The following is an 11,194-nucleotide window of genomic DNA, read 5'->3' as shown; positions in this document are numbered from 1 at the left end:
GACCTGAGAAACAGTATTTTAAAGAAATGTAAATGATGCCAGTTGGTAGAAACTGCCTGACTGCTTTGTAAAGTAACTCACAAAAGAAGAAGCTCAACCCCCCACATTCCTGCCCACACCCACAAACCTCCTTAAAAGCCCAGAATTGCTCTTAAGTCAGTCTTAGGACACATAGCACCTTCCTGCCTGGTTTGGAGCTCTTTCAGCAGATATAGTTTTTCCAGCTTTCCTGTTTTAATCACTGGGATTTCAAAGATGGAAGATTATGGGATGCACTTTTCTCCAGGTATGTACTCAGCATTGTTGTCTAGTGAGCTAATGTGAACAGAGTTGGCTAACCTCGAAGACATCTTTGAGCAAAAATACCCTTTCACTCTGTGTTGTAAGTCCTGATGGCAGAAGTCACCATTTCTCCCTCCACAGCTGAACAGAGAGTCCACTTCAGGACCATCTGGGCTTTGAGTCACTTTTTAAACTTTCTAATTGGCAACATCTGGTGGCACATTTTAATAATTCAGCAAGTAAAATCAAGTGACATTGTGTGTGGGAAATTGATTAAGGCTCATCAGTTGATCCCTTTTGTATTATTTTCTGTTAAAAAACTCAACTGTGCCAAAACATATCAGTAGCCACGGTGACCCATGTGGACCATATATATTTGTGCTTACTTAGCCTCTGTCTTTCTGTCCTCATAGACTTGTGGATTTCTGGCAGCAGCCTGCAAGGGAGTCTTCCCTTGGAAGAACTTGCAGCATGGGCTGAGGCAGCTCTCGCTAAGGAGATGAGCAACAACATGTCTGAGGCTGCTGAAGCTGTTTCCAGCTCCGTCACGGAGGAGGAACTGGTTTTTGCTTCCCCAAGAAACCAGGAGGGCAGCAACACTGTCACAAGTACTATGTGTGTGAAGGACGAAAAGGCCAAGGTGCTCAAAGGAAGGACCCGAGGGCTGTTCTCAGACAGCCAGTTAAAAACTCTTGACCATCACTTTAATCAGAAAATTTACCCTGACCCACAAGAGATGACAGAGTTGGCAGAGCTGACAGGACTGACCTACAAACAGGTGAGTGTTTTTCAAGGTTACTAGAACATAAGGAACTGAATTCGTTTTGAATGTTGGGTCTATTGTACTCATTAAATTTCTTCTGTTTCCCTCCATCTTTAGGTGAAGACTTGGTTTCAAAACCGAAGAAGAAAGTTTAGGAAGATTCCAGATTCTCATCATCTCAATCAGGGCGTCCCGCTTCATGTAAGTATCTCCAATTATTAAAAAGAACTGTTTTTAATTCAGTCACTATCTGGGGAATTCATTTAATTAGATGAAGCGTATTGATTATAATTTAAAACAAGAACTCTGTATTGTGGTTTTACTGACTGTGCATCTGTCTGTGATTCAGTTTCAGGGAGCATCCTCACTCAGCGAACAACTGGACATCAGCTTCATGAGAAAGGGTGCAAATAATCAGGCCCACTATCCTGATGCTGTGGGCAATGTTGTCTCTGGACCTCAATGGACCCTCCACAACTCACCCCAGATGTTTGGCTGGTCGATGCCACCAGGCAACGGACATTATGATTGCAACACCGGTGTCTTAAGCACTGCATGGAATATGAACGACCCTGGACTTCACAGTGCAAGTTTTTACAGAGAAAGCGGAGAGCCTTGCTAACAGCTAAAGATGGCTGTAGCTACTGTTACATCTCTCTTTCATTTCTCAACTATCATTCTGAAGCCTTAAGATTGGTATTTCTGATATACTGGACGCTAATGTTATTTTTTTTATGTTTTCATTTTAATGTAAAGTTATTTAAAAGTTAACACAGAGGCAGGTTTGATAAAACTCAGTGAACTTCTTCGTCATTTACACTTTTACAAAACCAGGAAAAATTAGCTTGGTCATAGTTGGTGGGGTAGATTAAGGCTTGTGTGAGTGATTGATAAAGTCCACTTTTTATATGGTGTAACTGTTGTAAAGTCAACATGAATCTGTAATGATTTTTCTTCCAATAAATGAGGACTTTGCTAAAACAAAATACTTTCTCCATGCGTCATTTTTATTGAGTCTCAAACATATTTGGTGTTAAAAAGTGTAATGAAATCTCATGTTTGGTTTCTCGTCACAGGTGGGTGTGTGCTTTCTCCTTCACACATCAGCCAAGGTGGAGAGCCTTACAACAGTTAATGTTCAATATCACAGATATTGTAAATAGTAGCTAGTATCAATGACTGAGCTGACAGGATATCAGGATTCTGATCTGTTCTGTTTTCTGTACTTTTAGTAAATGGTAGGTATGGGGTGAACATTAGGCCCTTTATCTTAAAACCCATTGATTTTAGAAATATTAGAATTCAATAGAATCTGTGGCTTCTGTAAATACCTTGATGCGTGCTCAATCATCCAGGTAAGGAAATCCCAAAAAGTTGATTCTGTTCATCTGGACCTAACGTTTTCAGTAGGACAAACTGGTGTATATCATGATTTTTATGGGTATTTCTCACTGGTGAGTTGAGAACAGTTTTGCTTGTTCTGCTTTCATGTCAACTAGATCTGTGTTAGATGATTTTGATTTAACTTCCTGCTCTGGTTGTTTCAGACAAGAAACCAGTTTGATCTTTTGCACCAATGATTAATTTGCTTTCTATTATCAGGAGATTTGTGCAAATAGTTTATAATTTCAAATGTATCAGAGCAAATACAGCTGCTCTTTAAATATATTTTAAACAAAATGTGTATTATTAGTATTGAAACCTGATATTTATTAAATGTTTTAAAATAAGCCAAATTGTACCAATATTACATACAAATAATGACTTAGACCTCTAATTTAGATCTTTGTAATCATGTGGAGAACATTACTGAGTTTATAAGATAGCAAAAGGTAGTTTCCCCCTTCTTTGAAAAGCACCTCTAAATGTGTGAAAAGTGAAATTAAAACACCCACATAAGCCAAGGTCAACAAAAGCAAGGCTAACGATCCACATCAACACATCTGGCCTCCTCTGGCTCATTCAGAATTCGAGACGAATTCGAGACGCACCCAGTTCACCCAGTGACCACTAAACATACGCTAATGTGTCTTTTAGAGTTCCTGTATCACACCCTGCTACCTCTGATTAATTATCAAGTCAATGCAGACAGTTGGCACCAGGGCCATGAGAGATAAGTGAGGGTAAAGGTGTTTGTATTGACATGTCTTAATTTGAAGTAACTGCAAAGACACAGAAGTCATATTGTTTGCAGACGATACAAAGTTATTGTGGAAGTAACTTGGAACAACTTCTGAATGAACTAGAAAACCAATTTAAGAAATTGAAGAGTTTTTCTGCAATCATATTTCACTGGATATGAGCAAAACAAAACTCATACTATGTTGGAGTCGTAGAAATTCTATCATTAATAAACTGATGATAAATAACAGACTTACGATCGTAAATAAAACTGCTTCAACAGAACCACCAAACCCACTTTTTAGCCTTTTCATTAAATACTCTTAAATTTAAAGACTTGGTTGACCTCAGACCTCTACACACAATTTATAAAGCAACAAACAAATCTTTGTCCCACAACATTTAGAACTTGATCAGGATAAAAAAAGAGAACGAAAGAAATAACATGTAATGTATGTCTGTATGTCTGACAGCATATCAGGTTTCTGTGAGTTTTTAGTAAAAAAAAAGAAATCGTTCTTCTCTTCATGTAGCTCAATCTAGTCCTATAGAATTAACCCAAAACTGATTCAGCCAATAAAAGTCCCACACCTTTACCTGCTGGAACTAACTTACATAGGAGTATAAAAAATGTGACTTTTTAAACTTCTTATCTATTTTTCATCAAACAAAACAGAACTGTACAGTTTCTGACTCAGGAGTATTGTTCTTAAGTCACTCTAATGATGCTACTGGAGTTAAATACAACTCTGGTTTACAATGTGTAGAATAATAAAATTCTAACTGCACTTTCTTTTTTTCAGACCTGAGAAACAGTATTTTAAAGAAATGTAAATGATGCCAGTTGGTAGAAACTGCCTGACTGCTTTGTAAAGTAACTCACAAAAGAAGAAGCTCAACCCCCCACATTCCTGCCCACACCCACAAACCTCCTTAAAAGCCCAGAATTGCTCTTAAGTCAGTCTTAGGACACATAGCACCTTCCTGCCTGGTTTGGAGCTCTTTCAGCAGATATAGTTTTTCCAGCTTTCCTGTTTTAATCACTGGGATTTCAAAGATGGAAGATTATGGGATGCACTTTTCTCCAGGTATGTACTCAGCATTGTTGTCTAGTGAGCTAATGTGAACAGAGTTGGCTAACCTCGAAGACATCTTTGAGCAAAAATACCCTTTCACTCTGTGTTGTAAGTCCTGATGGCAGAAGTCACCATTTCTCCCTCCACAGCTGAACAGAGAGTCCACTTCAGGACCATCTGGGCTTTGAGTCACTTTTTAAACTTTCTAATTGGCAACATCTGGTGGCACATTTTAATAATTCAGCAAGTAAAATCAAGTGACATTGTGTGTGGGAAATTGATTAAGGCTCATCAGTTGATCCCTTTTGTATTATTTTCTGTTAAAAAACTCAACTGTGCCAAAACATATCAGTAGCCACGGTGACCCATGTGGACCATATATATTTGTGCTTACTTAGCCTCTGTCTTTCTGTCCTCATAGACTTGTGGATTTCTGGCAGCAGCCTGCAAGGGAGTCTTCCCTTGGAAGAACTTGCAGCATGGGCTGAGGCAGCTCTCGCTAAGGAGATGAGCAACAACATGTCTGAGGCTGCTGAAGCTGTTTCCAGCTCCGTCACGGAGGAGGAACTGGTTTTTGCTTCCCCAAGAAACCAGGAGGGCAGCAACACTGTCACAAGTACTATGTGTGTGAAGGACGAAAAGGCCAAGGTGCTCAAAGGAAGGACCCGAGGGCTGTTCTCAGACAGCCAGTTAAAAACTCTTGACCATCACTTTAATCAGAAAATTTACCCTGACCCACAAGAGATGACAGAGTTGGCAGAGCTGACAGGACTGACCTACAAACAGGTGAGTGTTTTTCAAGGTTACTAGAACACAAGGAACTGAATTCGTTTTGAATGTTGGGTCTATTGTACTCATTAAATTTCTTCTGTTTCCCTCCATCTTTAGGTGAAGACTTGGTTTCAGAACCGAAGAAGAAAGTTTAGGAAGATTCCAGATTCTCATCATCTCAATCAGGGCGTCCCGCTTCATGTAAGTATCTCCAATTATTAAAAAGAACTGTTTTTAATTCAGTCACTATCTGGGGAATTCATTTAATTAGATGAAGCGTATTGATTATAATTTAAAACAAGAACTCTGTATTGTGGTTTTACTGACTGTGCATCTGTCTGTGATTCAGTTTCAGGGAGCATCCTCACTCAGCGAACAACTGGACATCAGCTTCACGAGAAAGGGTGCAAATAATCAGGCCCACTATCCTGATGCTGTGGGCAATGTTGTCTCTGGACCTCAATGGACCCTCCACAACTCACCCCAGATGTTTGGCTGGTCGATGCCACCAGGCAACGGACATTATGATTGCAACACCGGTGTCTTAAGCACTGCATGGAATATGAACGACCCTGGACTTCACAGTGCAAGTTTTTACAGAGAAAGCGGAGAGCCTTGCTAACAGCTAAAGATGGCTGTAGCTACTGTTACATCTCTCTTTCATTTCTCAACTATCATTCTGAAGCCTTAAGATTGGTATTTCTGATATACTGGACGCTAATGTTATTTTTTTTATGTTTTCATTTTAATGTAAAGTTATTTAAAAGTTAACACAGAGGCAGGTTTGATAAAACTCAGTGAACTTCTTCGTCATTTACACTTTTACAAAACCAGGAAAAATTAGCTTGGTCATAGTTGGTGGGGTAGATTAAGGCTTGTGTGAGTGATTGATAAAGTCCACTTTTTATATGGTGTAACTGTTGTAAAGTCAACATGAATCTGTAATGATTTTTCTTCCAATAAATGAGGACTTTGCTAAAACAAAATACTTTCTCCATGCGTCATTTTTATTGAGTCTCAAACATATTTGGTGTTAAAAAGTGTAATGAAATCTCATGTTTGGTTTCTTGTCACAGGTGGGTGTGTGCTTTCTCCTTCACACATCAGCCAAGGTGGAGAGCCTTACAACAGTTAATGTTCAATATCACAGATATTGTAAATAGTAGCTAGTATCAATGACTGAGCTGACAGGATATCAGGATTCTGATCTGTTCTGTTTTCTGTACTTTTAGTAAATGGTAGGTATGGGGTGAACATTAGGCCCTTTATCTTAAAACCCATTGATTTTAGAAATATTAGAATTCAATAGAATCTGTGGCTTCTGTAAATACCTTGATGCGTGCTCAATCATCCAGGTAAGGAAATCCCAAAAAGTTGATTCTGTTCATCTGGACCTAACGTTTTCAGTAGGACAAACTGGTGTATATCATGATTTTTATGGGTATTTCTCACTGGTGAGTTGAGAACAGTTTTGCTTGTTCTGCTTTCATGTCAACTAGATCTGTGTTAGATGATTTTGATTTAATTTCCTGCTCTGGTTGTTTCAGAAAAGGCAACCAAGTTGATCTTTGCACCGATGATTAATTTACTTTCTATTATCAGAAAATTTGTACACATAGTTTATAATTTCAAATGTATCAGAGCAAATACAGCTCAGTTTTAAATATGTTTTGCATGGAATCTGATTTATTTCAGTGAGTATTGAAACCTGATATGTATAAAAATGTTTTAAAATAAGCCAAATTAAACCAATATTACATACAAACAATGACTTACACCTCTAATTTAGATCTTTGTGATCATGTAGAGAACATTACTGAGTTTATAAGGTAGCAAATGGTAGTTTCACCTCTACATTGTAAAACAATAGCAAGGCTAATGAGCCACGCCAACGCCCGTCATAAACCCCATAGACACATGCATCTGGCCTCCTCTGGCTTATTCAGAATTAGAGACACACCTAGTTCACCCAGTGACCACTAAACATACGCTAATGTGTCTTTTAGAGTTCCTGTATCACACCCTGCTACCTCTGATTAATTATCAAGTCAATGCAGACAGTTGGCACCAGGGCCATGAGAGATAAGTGAGGGTAAAGGTGTTTGTATTGACATGTCTTAATTTGAAGTAACTGCAAAGACACAGAAGTCATATTGTTTGCAGACGATACAAAGTTATTGTGGAAGTAACATGGAACAACTTCTGAATGAACTAGAAAACCAATTTAAGAAATTGAAGAGTTTTTCTGCAGTCATATTTCACTGGATATGAGCAAAACAAAACTCATACTATGTTGGAGTCGTAGAAATTCTATCATTAATAAACTGATGATAAATAACAGACTTACGATCGTAAATAAAACTGCTTCAACAGAACCACCAAACCCACTTTTTAGCCTTTTCATTAAATACTCTTAAATTTAAAGACTTGGTTGACCTCAGACCTCTACACACAATTTATAAAGCAACAAACAAATCTTTGTCCCACAACATTTAGAACTTGATCAGGATAAAAAAAGAGAACGAAAGAAATAACATGTAATGTATGTCTGTATGTCTGACAGCATATCAGGTTTCTGTGAGTTTTTAGTAAAAAAAAAGAAATCGTTCTTCTCTTCATGTAGCTCAATCTAGTCCTATAGAATTAACCCAAAACTGATTCAGCCAATAAAAGTCCCACACCTTTACCTGCTGGAACTAACTTACATAGGAGTATAAAAAATGTGACTTTTTAAACTTCTTATCTATTTTTCATCAAACAAAACAGAACTGTACAGTTTCTGACTCAGGAGTATTGTTCTTAAGTCACTCTAATGATGCTACTGGAGTTAAATACAACTCTGGTTTACAATGTGTAGAATAATAAAATTCTAACTGCACTTTCTTTTTTTCAGACCTGAGAAACAGTATTTTAAAGAAATGTAAATGATGCCAGTTGGTAGAAACTGCCTGACTGCTTTGTAAAGTAACTCACAAAAGAAGAAGCTCAACCCCCCACATTCCTGCCCACACCCACAAACCTCCTTAAAAGCCCAGAATTGCTCTTAAGTCAGTCTTAGGACACATAGCACCTTCCTGCCTGGTTTGGAGCTCTTTCAGCAGATATACTTTCTCCAGCTTTCCTGTTTTAATCACTGGGATTTCAAAGATGGAAGATTATGGGATGCACTTTTCTCCAGGTATGTACTCAGCATTGTTGTCTAGTGAGCTAATGTGAACAGAGTTGGCTAACCTCGAAGACATCTTTGAGCAAAAATACCCTTTCACTCTGTGTTGTAAGTCCTGATGGCAGAAGTCACCATTTCTCCCTCCACAGCTGAACAGAGAGTCCACTTCAGGACCATCTGGGCTTTGAGTCACTTTTTAAACTTTCTAATTGGCAACATCTGGTGGCACATTTTAATAATTCAGCAAGTAAAATCAAGTGACATTGTGTGTGGGAAATTGATTAAGGCTCATCAGTTGATCCCTTTTGTATTATTTTCTGTTAAAAAACTCAACTGTGCCAAAACATATCAGTAGCCACGGTGACCCATGTGGACCATATATATTTGTGCTTACTTAGCCTCTGTCTTTCTGTCCTCATAGACTTGTGGATTTCTGGCAGCAGCCTGCAAGGGAGTCTTCCCTTGGAAGAACTTGCAGCATGGGCTGAGGCAGCTCTCGCTAAGGAGATGAGCAACAACATGTCTGAGGCTGCTGAAGCTGTTTCCAGCTCCGTCACGGAGGAGGAACTGGTTTTTGCTTCCCCAAGAAACCAGGAGGGCAGCAACACTGTCACAAGTACTATGTGTGTGAAGGACGAAAAGGCCAAGGTGCTCAAAGGAAGGACCCGAGGGCTGTTCTCAGACAGCCAGTTAAAAACTCTTGACCATCACTTTAATCAGAAAATTTACCCTGACCCACAAGAGATGACAGAGTTGGCAGAGCTGACAGGACTGACCTACAAACAGGTGAGTGTTTTTCAAGGTTACTAGAACACAAGGAACTGAATTCGTTTTGAATGTTGGGTCTATTGTACTCATTAAATTTCTTCTGCTTCCCTCCATCTTTAGGTGAAGACTTGGTTTCAAAACCGAAGAAGAAAGTTTAGGAAGATTCCAGATTCTCATCATCTCAATCAGGGCGTCCCGCTTCATGTAAGTATCTCCAATTATTAAAAAGAACTGTTTTTAATTCAGTCACTATCTGGGGAATTCATTTAATTAGATGAAGCGTATTGATTATAATTTAAAACAAGAACTCTGTATTGTGGTTTTACTGACTGTGCATCTGTCTGTGATTCAGTTTCAGGGAGCATCCTCACTCAGCGAACAACTGGACATCAGCTTCATGAGAAAGGGTGCAAATAATCAGGCCCACTATCCTGATGCTGTGGGCAATGTTGTCTCTGGACCTCAATGGACCCTCCACAACTCACCCCAGATGTTTGGCTGGTCGATGCCACCAGGCAACGGACATTATGATTGCAACACCGGTGTCTTAAGCACTGCATGGAATATGAACGACCCTGGACTTCACAGTGCAAGTTTTTACAGAGAAAGCGGAGAGCCTTGCTAACAGCTAAAGATGGCTGTAGCTACTGTTACATCTCTCTTTCATTTCTCAACTATCATTCTGAAGCCTTAAGATTGGTATTTCTGATATACTGGACGCTAATGTTATTTTTTTTATGTTTTCATTTTAATGTAAAGTTATTTAAAAGTTAACACAGAGGCAGGTTTGATAAAACTCTTCGTCATTTACACTTTTACAAAACCAGGAAAAATTAGCTTGGTCATAGTTGGTGGGGTAGATTAAGGCTTGTGTGAGTGATTGATAAAGTCCACTTTTTATATGGTGTAACTGTTGTAAAGTCAACATGAATCTGTAATGATTTTTCTTCCAATAAATGAGGACTTTGCTAAAACAAAATACTTTCTCCATGCGTCATTTTTATTGAGTCTCAAACATATTTGGTGTTAAAAAGTGTAATGAAATCTCATGTTTGGTTTCTTGTCACAGGTGGGTGTGTGCTTTCTCCTTCACACATCAGCCAAGGTGGAGAGCCTTACAACAGTTAATGTTCAATATCACAGATATTGTAAATAGTAGCTAGTATCAATGACTGAGCTGACAGGATATCAGGATTCTGATCTGTTCTGTTTTCTGTACTTTTAGTAAATGGTAGGTATGGGGTGAACATTAGGCCCTTTATCTTAAAACCCATTGATTTTAGAAATATTAGAATTCAATAGAATCTGTGGCTTCTGTAAATACCTTGATGCGTGCTCAATCATCCAGGTAAGGAAATCCCAAAAAGTTGATTCTGTTCATCTGGACCTAACGTTTTCAGTAGGACAAACTGGTGTATATCATGATTTTTATGGGTATTTCTCACTGGTGAGTTGAGAACAGTTTTGCTTGTTCTGCTTTCATGTCAACTAGATCTGTGTTAGATGATTTTGATTTAACTTCCTGCTCTGGTTGTTTCAGACAAGAAACCAGTTTGATCTTTTGCACCAATGATTAATTTGCTTTCTATTATCAGGAGATTTGTGCAAATAGTTTATAATTTCAAATGTATCAGAGCAAATACAGCTGCTCTTTAAATATATTTTAAACAAAATGTGTATTATTAGTATTGAAACCTGATATTTATTAAATGTTTTAAAATAAGCCAAATTGTACCAATATTACATACAAATAATGACTTAGACCTCTAATTTAGATCTTTGTAATCATGTGGAGAACATTACTGAGTTTATAAGATAGCAAAAGGTAGTTTCCCCCTTCTTTGAAAAGCACCTCTAAATGTGTGAAAAGTGAAATTAAAACACCCACATAAGCCAAGGTCAACAAAAGCAAGGCTAACGATCCACATCAACACATCTGGCCTCCTCTGGCTCATTCAGAATTCGAGACGAATTCGAGACGCACCCAGTTCACCCAGTGACCACTAAACATACGCTAATGTGTCTTTTAGAGTTCCTGTATCACACCCTGCTACCTCTGATTAATTATCAAGTCAATGCAGACAGTTGGCACCAGGGCCATGAGAGATAAGTGAGGGTAAAGGTGTTTGTATTGACATGTCTTAATTTGAAGTAACTGCAAAGACACAGAAGTCATATTGTTTGCAGACGATACAAAGTTATTGTGGAAGTAACATGGAACAACTTCTGAATGAACTAGAAAATCAA

The sequence above is a fragment of the Copadichromis virginalis genome, linkage group LG9 (assembly GCF_057382275.1).
Source record: "Copadichromis virginalis isolate Kocher_CV1m ecotype Utaka linkage group LG9, C_Virginalis_male_GT1.1, whole genome shotgun sequence".
Lineage (NCBI taxonomy): Eukaryota > Metazoa > Chordata > Actinopteri > Cichliformes > Cichlidae > Copadichromis > Copadichromis virginalis.
This window is presented reverse-complemented; position numbering follows the sequence as displayed.